Source organism: Phacochoerus africanus, chromosome 9, assembly GCF_016906955.1.
Source record: "Phacochoerus africanus isolate WHEZ1 chromosome 9, ROS_Pafr_v1, whole genome shotgun sequence".
In the NCBI taxonomy this organism is placed as follows: domain Eukaryota; kingdom Metazoa; phylum Chordata; class Mammalia; order Artiodactyla; family Suidae; genus Phacochoerus; species Phacochoerus africanus.
The window spans coordinates 20,924,545-20,940,167 of NC_062552.1; the positions used below are offsets into that span (position 1 = coordinate 20,924,545).

Genomic DNA, 15,623 nt, shown 5'->3' on the forward strand with positions numbered 1-15,623 from the left:
GCCTTAGTCCCCGCCCGCCTAGAGAACCCTCGGCTAAGTTATTGGTCGCTGATCCGGCAACTCTAAGTGGAAATTTTCGGACCTATTTTACAAATTCGTCAGACTACAGAAATCAACTTTTTTTAAAACTGATTATCTTCCCGTTTGGGATGCTTTGAGACAATTGCGCAGAAGCCTTGACCCACACGACGGGAACTGCTGCAACCTTCGTAAGAATGCGAAGTTCTGCTTTGCCCCCCACGTTTACGGTGCCACCAGTATTACTGCTCCCTGCAAACAGAATTCTTCAAACCCAAGACCCACTCCGGAGTTTAAAAACTGCAAGATTTCAGCTTCATCACCAAGCCAAGGGAAATTTGACCAAAACGATTTTCTTACCAAAACCGAATATCTGGTTGGTTAGTGATTCTGTGGTAGAAATCTCGCCCGCCACGCGGACGCCCGTGTTCATTTCCCGTTTTGTTTTCTTTCCCTTCCCTGTATGTTAAATCCTGTAATTCTCATTTAATTATGTAACAATTTACCTCACCTCTGAGCCCAGTACCTTAACACTGTGTTAATGTTTACTACTCTTCATTGTATTTTCTCTGATTCTGGTAGCGAGATTATTGCGGAGATTTGGCAACTTGTAGTCAAGGTATTGAAATAAATAAGCGACTTCTGACAGATTTCTTTAGAGGCCAAGTCGCCGCAGATTCAAGTTAACTACATTACAAGTAAGCTTTTTCTACCGGGTAGCAGAGTGGCGCAGCGGAAGCGTGCTGGGCCCATAACCCAGAGGTCGATGGATCGAAACCATCCTCTGCTAACTATCGTTTTCCTTTCTTTTTCCCTTCCCCATTACTTCTCTAATTAAAATTCTGTAGCTTGGTCTCACAATAAGGAAAGAAAATAAAATGGCACTCTCCCCCCATTTTTTTTAAGTGCTGGAGCTAAAGCGGTTTCCTGAAAATAAACGTGAAACTGTTATGTGAGTTCTTCCGGATGCCAGAGTGACCATGCTATTGTTATCTTGACAGATCTCCTAGCCCTGTGAAGCCAGGAAAATGCTGAAATAAACTGGGCAGAGGTGAAAGCCAAGACATTGAGTTATATTTCCTTCTATAGCATAACTCGGAAAGCACCACTTTTAGGTAGTTGTGGCCATGTGGTTAAGGTAATAGACTAGAAATTTACAGGCCCATCCTAGCAGCTGATTCTTTGCAACTATTAGAGTTTTAATCTTGGGAATAAATAAGCAGCAGTTTGAGAGAGGGCAGAGTTTTGGTGGCCATGATTATACTCTGACCTGAAGAAAAACCACTTTGGCCTCTGCTGGTAAATGAGTTTTTACCCTCTACCTTCCTTTACAATTTCTAACAGAACAGAACTATTTCTAACAGAACATGCTCATTTTTAAAATATATGTGTGGACTGTTTTATACTTCTCTCTCTCAGAAAGGATTCCTATTCAGATGTCTATGTGTTAGTTGCTTGCTAGGTGCTAAGGCATTAAGTAGCCTGTGGTGTAGGCATGCTTTTAAACAAGTAAGTACGTAAGTATGTACAATACAAGAATGTATAATATAGACATTTCTTTTAGAAGATTGTACACTAAGTGAGTTGGGAACAAGGGGTAATTACGGCTGTTTCTGTCCACCCTAGGGCCACGCAGTAGTTGGTGATTCACTGGAAGGATTCGCATGAATCAACATATACCCAAGGTTAAAATTTCTTACAGCAAAGGAGAAAGTGCAGACACAACAAAGAAAAGATATACACAAGCAAATACTAGAGAAGGCTTTCTTGCCTTCCATCTTCAGGGATGACACAGATGCCCTTCCTGACTGAAGGGGAAAGTCATGGAAAGCAAAACACCTGTCATGCTCAACAATTTTTGCCTGGATTTCCTTGCCAATGATATCAAAGATGGAGTGTGTATCTTTTCCTTGCTGCGCTATATATATATATATATATATATATATTCACAATTTTGTATATGTATACATATAATATCTTAATTTGACCACTCCAAACTTGGATGTTTAGTGCACAAATTAACATGTCAAAAAAAAAAAGAAAGAAAGAAAAAATTTAACATATCCAAACTGAACTTTTCATCCTAACCCCACACACGTACATTCTACCCACAAAATGCTCCTTCTCCTCCTTCTGTGGTGATCGCCCATCTCAGCAAATGGAAACTTTGTTGTTAACAGCAAAAAATCTTGGAGATGTATATGACTTCTCTATTTCTCTCACACTCTCAATCCAATCAGCAAGTCCTTCAAACCATAGTCAAAATTCAACCACTTCTCACCACTTCCACCAACACTATCCGCTATGGTTTAGCCACCATCTTCCTGCTTCCAGGAAGAGACGAAGAGAGAAAACAAGTCCAGCTTCAAATATATGCAGAACAGAAGGATTTTTGTTGTTGATGATGTTGTTAAATAATCTCCATCAAAAAGAAAATGTATATGAGAAATTCAGCACATTTATACTGAGCTTCTACTATTTGCCAAATGCTATTCTGTGTGAAAGGGCCCATTTCTATACGACAGAAGCTGCTAATTTACTAATCAAGAAAAGCCAAGATGTATCATAAATAAACCAGGAAGGGCAATGCTCACAGGGCCTCAAAGGTTTCTTTCTTAATTTAAGAAAATTAAGTAACTGCCTAGTAAGTAGGCTCTCGACATTATCTTCAAAGGAGGTACATGTGGTCACAGAGATTCACCAAAAAGCTTCAAAGAAGCCATTCAAAATGTAACTTTAAATGTTTACCTGTTATTGGCCCTAGCCATTTACAGAATATTAGAAATTCTATAAATGTATTAACCATACAATGATTTTATTGCAACACGTTTTTGTGTTGATTCATCTATTAAATGCAAAAATTGTCACAGTCAAAATTTGTGTAATTCTACCATAGTGTTTATTTCTTAAATATATGGAAGCCTCACATAATAGCAATGGCCCTGGACCTCTCTAAACCTCTTGAGAAACACCGAGAAAAGCATTCTCTTCTTCAAACAGAGAGAGATATACTGTGGAGAGTGCTCTGATGTCCCATTGTAGCAATTAGGGAAAATTGAAGAAGAGCATGGGGAAGGAGAAATTCTTACATCTGCGGGCCTGAAGATATCCATGCCAGATGGCAAGAAAGACAATCAAGTAGATGCTGCCTTATATAGTAAAACTGTCTTCCAGGTGTGGTTTCAGTGACAACTGTCCAGGTAGACATCCCAAATACCTAGAGGTTGAAAATGGTGCATATGAGTATTAAGGGAAGAGTATTAAAAAAGAGTTATCTTTTTTAAAAATATGCCTCAATGTAGGCAACATGCAATAGCTTGACATTCTTGAGGCTCCATAAACTCCAGTTTTTCTGTACAGTGATTTTTCTCTCCATGGAATAATGGTCAGCTCTTACCCTTCACAAGGCCCTTCTCCGTGGCGCCAGATAACTCCCTTAATCTCGAATTTCCATTCTTCCAAGGACGAACAGCGCAGGCGGCGCGAGGGCCATTGCCTTTACGTCATTGCGTGACTTTCAGGGCACAGGACGGGACAGAAAGCTTATTATACTTTCTAAGCATGTCAGCTAAGCGCAAATCCCAAGAATCATGTGGCCTACTGGATAAGACGTCTGGCTTCGGATTAGAAGATTTAGGGTTCGGGTCCCTTCGTGGTTGGTGTTGATTTGCATGTGTTCAATAACGGTGAATACCAGTCTCTCATGAGTAATCACTTACACTCGTGCATTGTGCACTTTCTTCTTCCTGCTTCAAGAGATTATTCTCAAAAACCTTGGGAGAACCAATATGAAGAATGGTTGGAGGTCAACAATGAAATAAGGCCTTCCAATTACTTGGAAGCTCTCTCTCTCTCAAGTTCTCCCCAAATTTGAATTTCAGACCTTGAGTTTCACTTTCACAGGCCTGGCTTGTCCTCGAACAGAGAATTCTTATCTGTAAAGGGAGTTCTCTCCACCTGAGGCCCCAGTGGTTAGCACAGGGGCAATCCTGCTATTTCTCCTTCCTGATGGCTTTGCCCAACGACGCAACATTTACAGGTTTCTCTTCTAGTCTGAGTTCAGGCTGCTGGTGGAATCTCTAACTGGTTTCCATTCCTCCTCTGATTTCCGTCTTAACTTCCTTTTTTCCTTTGATTTTGTTGCCATCAAAAGGATGAGAACAGCCTACATGCAAATCTAAATTGCAGAAAATATTAAGGTCATTTAAAGAGCCAGACTCTGTGCCGAGTGTTTGCAAACAGGAAGGCAGAGAATATAGCTGCGTGAAATATACAGAAACTTTTTTCTATGCTTAAATAACTGAATTTAATAATGACTCAGGATAAAGAAAACAATTTCCAATTGTCGACTTTCTGGCGAAACATACGGTGTTTCTGGATCCAAACACTGGTTCAAATCACATGGAACCTTAGCTCTTTTCTACTTAAGGTGTTCCTATTTGGTTAAGGAAAAAAAAACAGACTCTTTGGGTTTAAAAGAAATGAGAGGCAGAGGTAAATTTGCCCCCAAATTTATCTCCTTATTTTGGGAACAGTACAACAGATTAGCCATTTAAAATCATCCTTTAATATGTATTAAAAGGAGTGACAAATATCCTGGGTTTATTCTGCCTGAACAAGTTTCAGTCCCTCCCTTGTCACCATCCTGCGTGAGCACACATGCACACACACACACACACACACACACACACACAATATGCCTGTGTTTATTATATACATATCCATTGAATGTTTACAGTGTGCCAAGTTGCAGAGAGAGGATATAAAAGGGTGGTACCCCTACCTACAACATTATTCTCCAACAAAGTAAAATGAGGATGGAAGGGCAAGAGAGGTAAGACTGCTCAGGCATCCAACTACCTCTGATTCTTTGTTAGAGAAAATTCAAAAATATAAAAATCATACCACCCAATTCCTCAAGACTCCTCTTTGGCCTCCAACCTGGATCATCACCTCCAGAGTTTTCCTTTTCAAGATTAAATGGGTTTAAACCATCTATGAAGCACATATACCACAAAAGCTAAATATTGTTCGGTAAGAATCAAAATGGTTATTACTTCAAAGTTTGTGCGTCATAGATCTCAATCCTCCTAAGCCTTTGGGAGAACTGCTGGCAGATGGCAAGTATACTTCAGAAGGATTTTCCAGGTATCAAAAATCACAATCCCAGCCACTGGGTGTGAAAGACTTTATCACCTTAATCATCTGATCAAAAAGAACTTGGCTCCCATAAACCTTAGTAAGGAAAATTTGGTTATATGATTTTTTCAAGAATTAATTTGTCTGGTCTCTACCTCAATTTTCTCATCTGTAAAATAGAGATCGGTAATGTGGGGAAAGGGATTTTCATCTTTACAGTCCCTTCCAATTTTGTTATTTATTCTACACTGTGTGCTATACTTTATTATAAGGTGATAAAGAGGAGACAGGTGAGCTTTTACGGGATTATGTGCTAAAATTTTTAGATGTAAGTGGTAGAAGATGATCAAAGAAGAAAGAAACAAAGAGAGGCTGGAGCACCTGGAAAAAGATCTTTGACTAAGTTTATTCATCTAAAATACAAAGAGGAGAGTGATGCTTTCATTTGAAGTTTTGGCAGCCAGGCAGAAGCTGCAGAATCGGTGAGCGTACCTGTGGCTAAGCGGAAGTAGCACCAACACTCTCATCCACGTGACGCAACGCAAATCTCCTAAATCTCTATAAAAAGCGCTCACTGCGGTTGATGTTACTTTTCGGGAGGCGGGGGTGGAGAATCGCTGACGTTAGAGAAAGCCAGTTGTCCTTTCAGATTTTTGCACTAAAACCTCACTGCCACGTTGCAGTGGACAGCGGTGACACAAACGACGAGGATGGGATTCGAACCCACGCGTGCAGAGCACAATGGATTAGCAGTCCATCGCCTTAACCACTCGGCCACCTCGTCACTTAACGAAAGTGTCCGTGGATAAATATTATGTTTCTTTACTCAGTAGCGGTCTATTTAACAAATTATAATTTTGTCTCTTTTGTTGAGGACGACACGGTCTTTGCGCTCTATAAATGGCCCACTTGCTTCAACAAAGGAAAAAAAAAGTAAAGAGACAGCAGTCCGGGGAAGGAGGGGAGTGGGGCAAGAATGTGGATCTGAATAAAAATGACAAAATACACTTCCTAGGCGAAAATGGGACACTAACAGGGAACAATGGGTTTAGTGAATGCTTTTATTTTAAAAGTCAAATTGAATTTTGTCATTTCTGTGCATATTATAACTATCATTAAACCAGTTTCATTTATTATTGCTGTATACTCCTCAGCAAGAAGAGTGTTGTCTGTAGGATGTCCTCCAAATAAGACATTAATGCCTCTTGGAAACAATCATCACTTGAGGAAATCCCAGTGGGTGATTGGTGAAGAGATGGGAGTGATGGGTTAAGATCAAATAGTGATTAGTTCTGAATGTCAGACCTACAATTTTGGACTTTATCTTAAAGAATTTTAGGGCAATCTGAGAGTTTTTGTTTTGATTTGTTTTGTTTTGTTTGTGTAGGGAAATATAATCAAAATTCTAGTTTAGTATTGCCACTTCTTATTATTATTATATTATTACCTATCTCAATGCCTCTAGCCAAATGACACCAAGAAGACACCTGTAGTTGGCTAAGTTGGGTTTGTTGCTGCTGCAGCTAGGAAGAGCAGACACTATGAGAGATGCTGGGTGATCTGGGTATAGGGATGTTTAACAAAACTTTTTAAATGGAAACATCCTTTCATGTTGCAAGTTTTTCATGTCATTTTGGTGATAGAATACATCCTTTCATGATAAAAATCCTCAACAAATTGGGTATGGAAATAACACACTTCAACAAAAATCAAGGCCTGAGCTCCACAGGAAAAAGAGTCACAGATGGAGCCTCTATCATACGAACTCTTAATCACCCAAGCACGGAATTGACTTACGGGAATCCAACCCATGTCAGGCAAGTACCAGGCAAAGAAAAAACAGGCACCAAGAGGAGACATTCTAGGGCAACATGAAGATGATGGGGAGAGGGCAATTTTCAGTAGCCAGAGGAATGAGCAAGGAGCTGGATGTTGATGAGGGAGAAGAAATGCAAGCTGAAGAAAGTGTTTATATATCAGAGTGTACTCCTGGTTAGGGAAAATGTGAGGGCAAGGTCACCAAAACTGAGACAAGTCTACTGAGATTCGAAGTCCAGGCCTTATCACTACATCATGAAGCCCTTACAGCTGGGTCTCTACTGAAAGACTGATGTGTACTCGTAACAGATTGGTTATCTTCAAAATAATGTAGGCAACACATAAGCTTAAGGAGTTTGAACAGAGCCCCTAATGGGTACAGCTCTAAGAGGTACAAAACAATGATTCTGCTGTTTCGTAGGAAGTTCTCCAGGGCAGTGTTAGTGTTTGAAAGTCAACAGAGCACTTAGGCACGCTCCGGGAAAGGAAGGGCCTGCGTTGGGAGGACTGTAAAACGTAACTCTTAATCACTAGAACCAGGATTCTAATTTAGGAGGATCTTAGGCACTCTGGGCAAAAAGGCAAAAAGGGCCATCGTGTGTAAAGGGAAGCAGGGTTAGAATTCCGGAGGTAGGCAGTCAGAGACCATTTTCTCTCGGCCAGTGCCTGTTTGTTGACGTGATTGTTAATTTTGAAGTAATTGGCAGTATCTGCAGCCAGATGTGTACATCTGGCTAATGATTTAGGAGAACCACGGAGGGGAAATTACCAAGATGCTGCTGAGATTTCACAGAGATTTGGACTCAAATTGCTGATATCAGAGTCCAGAGAGCTAACCATGGGGTCCCTACGTGAGAAAATTTCTACTGCAGTTCTTATGCATATTCTTACATCAGGCTGATACAGTTTGAGAGGACTTCAGAGAAGAAAAGAGTTGGGAAGGGGCCCTCCAAGACATGAACTATTAAGACCTTGAGCACGAAAATAACGTAGGATCTGATTACCTTCCGGAACCTAGAGTGAATAGTATCCCACAAGGACCCAAAGAGGATACTTTTCAGGAGTCCGAGAAGAGAATAACGAATTACAAGATGCTGTTTGACAGAGGACAGCGTGAAGGGAGACGGTTATGTCCTGCCGATTAGGGGGAAACATGGCAAAATGTGCCACCAGAAGAAAACCAGGTCCCACCGAGATTTGAACTCGGATCGCTGGATTCAAAGTCCAGAGTGCTAACCATTACACCATGGGGCCAACATACTCAAGGTATTTCTGGAATATTTATGAATATTCATTGCACTCCTGTCCTTATAGTATTTAATGTAGTAATTTTCTTTTTTCCTTTCTTTCTTTCTCCCTTTCTTTCTTTCTTTCTTTCCTTTCTTTCCTTCCTTCCTTCTTTCTTTCTATCTTATTTTTTCTTTTTTACCATTAATAAAGAATTCCCTGTCTTCCAGACAACAGAGGCTTCAAATGAAAGGCGAAGGCCAGGGATACGAACTTTTCAGAACCCAGTTCATGTTAGAAACTGATAGAACCCGAACTCAGAACTGAGGAAAGGGATGAGAAGCGAGAACAGTACCCAGGAGATAAATAATTTAATTTACCAGGGTCTGAGGGGACTCTGCGGTCGAAATAGGAAGGAGGGGCAGGAGAGGATAGGTATGCGAAATGCTGTTTTGCGGGACACGGTCTCATACTGAGGGGAATAGGCCTTGCAAGTGCTAAGATGTCTCGGAATACCACGGTGATTTAAGAGACCAGGAGGGAAGACACCAAAACACTGGTAGGTCCCACCGAGATTTGAACTCGGATCGCTGGATTCAAAGTCCAGAGTGCTAACCATTACACCATGGGGCCGCCACAAACACCCATTTTTCAGGCTTTTTAGGAATGTGTTTGCAGTGTATTATAAATGTTTCGTTGCAATGATTTTTGTCCTGAATACGGGGAGGCAGCAAAAGTGATCAGCACTGAAAAAAGCCGAACAGAGCTCAATTTAACTGGAATTTTTCTCAGGGCCCTTGAGTTTGAGTGACGTTCCTTGCAAAATCAAAAACGTGCGTTCACTGAATTCCTAACCTAGGCCATAAACATTTGTCTGCATATGAGTCTATAGAGGAAAGTGTCAACACTTAAAAATCCTAAAGAACACGTGTGAATATAGAAAACTCAAGAAAAAAACGTTCAGCGTAAGATGGGAAATTACTGGTAATTATTTGCTTATCCACATTCCCTAATGGATCGATTTCAAGTTTTAATACAGGATGAATTTTTTTTACATTCACTCTTACTTGTTGCGTATAACTCTATGTGCACATGTAAGAAGAGTGTTAGCGAGCAAAACAGTTCTTTTTTTTTTTTTTTTAATAAAATTTGGCCAACACGGGAAAACAGTTTTTAAAACTCTTAAACTGATACTTCCTCTCTGCAATCTGGCCTCCTAAGTGGAATGATAACAGGGTTCTAGAAGGAGGAAACATTGGAAATATATGTTTGAGATGTTGATTCCAACACATCAAAACACTCACCAGTAGGACAGGAATACACTTGATGTACCCAAATATTTAAAAGAACATCGGGGCAGGGTGGAGGGGCGGAGATAGATGCCGGGAAGGTTTCGGAAGTCAGACCTGAGCTGAATTTCAGATAGGAAAATAGCAAAGCACAATGAATCACTGCTTGAACATCTTTTCAGCTTGTTTAGAATGAACAGGTCTCAGAGATCCTTACCGTTTACCCAAAAGTATTTTCGAATATATTAGTTATACTGAAGGACTAGAACTACCTGCTTCCAATTTTATGGGGAAGGATAATAAAAGCCAGGAAAACGAAACAGTACATTTCGGTTATTTTACTGTTTCTACAATTGATCCTTCCAGAAGGTGCTGTACCTGGAAAGAAAACACAGCTCCGTAGCCGGCAGGATTCGAACCTGCGCGGGGAAACCCCAATGGATTTCAAGTCCATCGCCTTAACCACTCGGCCACGACTACAAAACTGCACAAAGACTTTAGATACATTCCCATGAGGAATAATATCTTTCCTATTACAAACATTTGGCATTGTATTTCTTCAATTCTTCTGGAATGCCTGTAAGAGTAAAAAAGATCAACAATTTGAAGATTGAGATGTTGGTACAGACATCATTATAAATTGCTACATTTGTCTAATATAGAAAATGCCGAAGATCTTTGGAGAGTCACTTTCTAATCCCTAAGAGGGTAATGGCCCAAATCTGAGCAATCAAATTGATAGATTTGCCAGTCATAATGAATAAGAATTACCTCAGGTAGAAAAAGGAAATATTTATTTCTAACAAACTACTCTGAAGATTCTTACATATTTAGAACTGGCGCACAAACTCTATTTGATGGCTAGTTTGTTGTAAATTTTATTCAGCCCCCTTCTCTGAAAGCAAATGTGAAAACAAGAGGGAGGGAAATTAAAAGGCACTTAGCAGAGGATGGTTTCGATCCATCGACCTCTGGGTTATGGGCCCAGCACGCTTCCGCTGCGCCACTCTGCTAAACACGTAAAACCCTTTTTTTCAAATCTTACTTCAAGGTGACAAAGTTTGGCACTTCCTTAAATCTAAAAGGTTCATTTCTAAGGATCTCTCCAGGACTACCTGTAAGAGTAGGAACTACATTTACGTCTGTACACTGTTGCACTCTGCCTCCAAACACTACCGCCTTAGAATTCACCTCCAAAAACCTTCTTTCAGTTGAGATCGGAGTTTCCTTAAGCTCGGACAGGATAAAGTTTCAGGTTTTTGGAAACAAAACGCATGCCAATTGGCATAATTTATAGAGGTGAAATTGCAAAAGGAAGATCACTTTTGGCTTCTTTTGTCCATACCCGGATACCAGAAGCATAGTTCTTTGCGGGGGGAGCGGGGGGGGGGGGGGGGAGGAGAGCCGCACCCGCGGCATATGGAAGTTCCCCGGCTAGGGGTCGAATTGGAGCTACAGCTGCCGGCCTACACCACAGCCACAGCAACTAGGGATTGAGATCCTAGCCGCATCTGCGACCTACACTATGGTTCATGACAACGCCGAATCCTGGCTCCACTGAGCGAGGTGAGGGGGCGAATCCCCATCCTCATGGATACTAGTCGTGTTCGTTTCCGCTTCGCCACAACGGGAATCCCAGAAGAATAATTTACCTTAAATTAATTTTTATTTGTGGTTTTCAAGAAAAGTATTTACTTTTAGCCCTCAGAAGTGCAAATAAAGAAGTTGCATTGGCCGGGAATCGAACCCGGGCCTCCCGCGTGGCAGGCGAGAATTCTACCACTGAACCACCAATGCCTTGTAGGGCAGCCTCTTTTTTTTGTCTTCATATAGCTAAAATCACATTGTCCCTAAACTGCTGGTAAAACAGTGATGTACGTTTTTTCCCTGGGATTTTCTAAGATCTTAGTTAAATGAAAGACTGTATCTGAATACTCTGGGAAAAACCTGTGAATTAGAAGATAAAACTGCTGATATGTGTAACTTGGAGACTTCTGAAGGTGAAAAGCACCTATAAATACCTGACATGTAAAAATGTCTTTCTCCATTTCTTCAATTTAAATTTTTAATGAAAACACTTTCTGAAATTCTCTCATTTAGGATGTAAGCCAATTAGGTTAATTACTAGGCCAAAATGTTCAGGTTTGAAATACCAAGTTACCTCATTTTGGGAAAAAGGCTTTCTATTGTCATTCCGTTTGTGGAGATCCAAATTTGGCAAAAAGGGGATTGTCAACAGAAGCAGGATAATAAAGGAAGAAAATTCTTCTGATTCCTTCTTCTTACGTGCCCGTGGAGAGGATGACCACCAGTTGTCGAAGTAACTGTGGCGTTTTGGAACCAAAAGTCAAATGGGGCCTGGAAATAAATGAGATCATCTTCTCTGTTTTTCAGGACTTTTCAGTTGGTTTGGAGAAAAATGAAACAACACAGAGAAAAACAATTGATGATCAGTGACAATAACCTCTACAGAACTGAGTCTTGAGTTTGGGTTTCAGGGAAGTAATGGATTCTGATAGCCTGGATTATAAAGCTTGTGAAAGCCAGGAGGCTTTTCACTCCAGCTTCCATCTCTTCACCTCCTCTTCAAAACAGAGAAGTTGCAGCATGTTTTTGGCAGCTATGATTAGGATGTTCTGAAGGGGAAGAGTGGCAAGAAGCCTTTTAGCAAATTAATACGTTATTTGTGTTGATCATAAAGGAAGAATTTGGGCCACAAATTAGGTTTTTACCAATCCTAGCAACAAAGAAATACATAACTGGACAGTATGAGAGATATAAATAAACTTGGTCAAGTTACCTAATTTGTTAGTTCTTGTTTACTCATACATAAATAGAGCCTAGAGTTGTTGACTTATATTCTTCAAAGGGCTGTAAAGGTAATTTTAAATGATTTAAAGTTTAATTTAATTTAAAACTAAAGCCTTGAAAAATCATATAAAGCCACCAGATAAATATTAGCTATTGATTTTTACTTCCTGTAACTTTTTAATAAACCAGTGAAAGTCATAAGTTGTATCTTATTTCTGTTACAAACAGAAGTCTTTGGTAAAATTCATAGAGTTTGTACTCTTGTTAGTTGTACTGAATTGATTGCCTAGTGTAGGCTATTCTAGAACAAGTACCTAAAGTATGTTCTTTATATGTGATATAAAAGTAATCTTTATAATGTGCACTTTACTTCCTCGGATTTTATCTACCATTTTTCAACTGCTACCTCCTCAAAATGCCACTGGAAACCTCACTGAAAGAACAAAGCCAAGTCTATTGGACAAGAGAGAACACCAACTCAAGGGTCTTAATAGTGTCTCAGAATGGATAGGGCAAAGTTGAGCTATTTAGTGAGATTTTTGAAATCTGTGAAAGTTAGGATGGGCTAAGGATCGTGATACCTTTTAGGACTAGTAGACACAGCTCGCAGATGATTTTGAGGTAAAATGTGTTATCTATTAACCTAAAACTTAGTGGCTCAAAACAACAAATTTTACTATCTCTTATTTTCTGTGGGTCTGGAATTCAGACGTGGCTTACCTGGGTGGAGGTCTCTTGCAAGATTGCAAACACGATGTTGAGAGGAGTTGCAAACATCAGCTTACTTGAGGCTAGAGAATTTTCTCTTTTTCTTCTCTTTCTTCGCCTTCTCCTCCTTCTCCTTCTTGTCCTCCTCCTTCCCCTTCTTCTTCTCCTCCTCCTCATTTGTAAATACTTCCATCAATTTACTCTTCAGTATTCCTTAAAAACAAAATAAAAATCACAAGTTTATTCCCAATGCTTACGTTGGTCTATAGTCTCTTTACTATAATTTTCCAGATGATCTTCAATAATTTCTGGGAAGAGATTCCTCTTCAACAGATTATATACATGAGGTAAAAGCTGGCCAGCAACTTCATGAAAATAGTGTGAACTATAGCAAAAGAGGTCCACTCCCAACTCAAGCCCCATGCCATAATCACATTCATCATTAGCATTTCCTGAGTGGGAACAAAAGCTTTAAGTCTCTCCTCATCACTTGGTGCCTCGGTAGTTATCTTGCAAATTATCTTAAGGTTATCATCTGTTTTAGGGCATTTTCTATCACTTTTGTCTGCTGGGACAATCAAGCTAGTACCTTGAATGGTCTTTGTCACATCTTTGCTATCTCTCTGTTCCATCTTCACAGTTCTCTGTTCCAGTAAATACCCCAGCTGCCTGGCTGTCTCTATGAGCGGGTTCATCTATTTTTTTCAAGACACCAGTTTTCTTTTTATCTGTTACTTCTTTAAGCTTTTTAATCAAAAATAAGTTGACTGCAACGAATAATTTATCTCCATTTTGAACAATTTTACAATGCTTCTTTGCTTTACGTGTACCCACATATACAGGCGGTTCATCAGGAGAATCCTTAAATTACCCCATGTGGTATTAGGTTTTATTATCTCCAGGAACTCAGGAGTATCATAGTAATATCTCCGGTTTAGGTTAAAATTCAGCCTTGCTGATTTTTTTCATCATGTTATATTTTCTAGGAAGGACATCGTAAGGACTCACTAACTGAATTCAAGGCTTGTGGACAATGAATCAGCTGATTTTTCAGGATCAAGTTCTTTATAGAACTTCCAGAAGTAATAGAAATCTTAAAGCAGAGAAAGCTAATGATTTTCTCCTCTTTTTGAAGGTCACTAGAGACATTGGCTTCACCAGAATTACTCTTCACACAGGTCGCTTTTTCATACTGTTTTTCCTCGCCAACCCACCTGTGCTTCCTGCTGCTGCCAACCATGCTAGAGAATTGTCTTCTAAACTTGGTCACTTAGCTGTTGAATGGAAACAGTTTTTCACCATGGGCATATGACCTCCAGACAGGGCAGCTGGCTTCTATCAGATCAAGTGATCCAAGACAGAAATTAGATGGAACTGCAGCCTCTCAGGACTTAGCATGACAATGCCAACTTCCACATCATCCTATTCACTCAAAGCAAATCCCTAAGTCCAGTCCACATACATACAAGAGAGAAAATTTAGTCTCCATCTCTTGAAGGAGTGGCTATATTTTGAAATCAACACAGGGGCTGAAAGAGTACTGCCTGTAAACTCTCATTTGATGCCTTCTGTTAAGAAATGAATGGATCTTTCAAGAAATTCCTAAAATAAACAATAAAGTTCTTAGAATAAGCAAAGTCATTTGCAACTTTTATCTTTCTGGACAAGCATCCTCTTCTACTGGGAATTAAAACCTGCTTTTTTGGTATTCTGAATGTTTTAACGAAGGTTTGGTTTGACACTTTCTGGAAATATGTTGGCTTCTACAGTGAAACAGAGGAAAATGTAACATATCCTTGCCAAATAAATATTGGAGTCAATAAATATGGTTATAATATATCCATATGTCAGATACTCTAACTAGATGATAGGGGACAGAGGTGGAGATTGAGACCCAAATACTTGGCTCGAGATAAATCTGGTGACAAGAGTATACAGAAAATCTAACATGGGGAAATCCATATGTAAGTGAAATAGAATAAAAATGGCATTTATGAAAATAAGTCACCCAGACCTGATTACTGCCATGTTGTGATCACCTGTTTGGACCTTAGATTTAATGGTAGAGAAAACTCAGTGAAATTATCACCTAAAGGGAATAAGGCCCTAGGAACTAATTCTCACCAGTAGGACTCACAGGATCCTGATGTTATAAATCAGAATATAATGTATTAATGCAGAAGAGAGCTTATAACTTTTCAAGACTGGAATGCTCATTTCAGATCACCTTGAACCTGGTCATAAAGTTCTCTAAAGACTGACTTAAATATGAGAAGGGGGCCTGGTGACATACCACTGACAAGGACTCCCTCTTTTTTTCTTTCTGGTTTTTTGGGTTTTAGCTGAAGCATAGTTGAGTTACAGTGTTGTGTTGGTTTCTGGTGTACAGCAAAGTGATTCAGATATATATTCTGGGGACTCACTCTTTGACTAAACTTTAGCCACACCTCTCTGAGCCCTCCTCTCTGCTAGGCCTTAACCTTGGCCTGATGAACCCAGTTTTAGCAAGAATTCTACTAAGCCACATTATTGAGACTCCCTCCACCGGTGGTAACTAATCAAGTTCCGTTTTGTAATTTTCCATCCATGAACTTTCTCACCCCGCCCACTTGC

General features: G+C 39.9%; 7 non-coding genes and 1 pseudogene across 7 annotated transcripts; 1 reads left to right on the forward strand and 7 right to left on the reverse strand.

Moving 5' to 3' along the window:
- Positions 1-736: 736 nt before the first annotated feature.
- On the forward strand, positions 737-808 carry TRNAM-CAU (transfer RNA methionine (anticodon CAU)). The gene has a single exon. It is a non-coding gene; the product is annotated as a tRNA-Met (tRNA).
- A 5,051-nt stretch (positions 809-5,859) lies between these two features.
- TRNAS-GCU (transfer RNA serine (anticodon GCU)) lies at positions 5,860-5,941 on the reverse strand. The gene has a single exon. It is a non-coding gene; the product is annotated as a tRNA-Ser (tRNA).
- A 2,216-nt stretch (positions 5,942-8,157) lies between these two features.
- Positions 8,158-8,229, reverse strand: TRNAQ-UUG (transfer RNA glutamine (anticodon UUG)). The gene has a single exon. It is a non-coding gene; the product is annotated as a tRNA-Gln (tRNA).
- A 534-nt stretch (positions 8,230-8,763) lies between these two features.
- TRNAQ-UUG (transfer RNA glutamine (anticodon UUG)) lies at positions 8,764-8,835 on the reverse strand. The gene has a single exon. It is a non-coding gene; the product is annotated as a tRNA-Gln (tRNA).
- A 1,054-nt stretch (positions 8,836-9,889) lies between these two features.
- On the reverse strand, positions 9,890-9,971 carry TRNAS-UGA (transfer RNA serine (anticodon UGA)). The gene has a single exon. It is a non-coding gene; the product is annotated as a tRNA-Ser (tRNA).
- A 461-nt stretch (positions 9,972-10,432) lies between these two features.
- TRNAM-CAU (transfer RNA methionine (anticodon CAU)) lies at positions 10,433-10,504 on the reverse strand. The gene has a single exon. It is a non-coding gene; the product is annotated as a tRNA-Met (tRNA).
- A 713-nt stretch (positions 10,505-11,217) lies between these two features.
- On the reverse strand, positions 11,218-11,288 carry TRNAG-GCC (transfer RNA glycine (anticodon GCC)). The gene has a single exon. It is a non-coding gene; the product is annotated as a tRNA-Gly (tRNA).
- A 1,962-nt stretch (positions 11,289-13,250) lies between these two features.
- Positions 13,251-14,250, reverse strand: LOC125136553 (histone PARylation factor 1-like; annotated as a pseudogene).
- Positions 14,251-15,623: the final 1,373 nt, after the last annotated feature.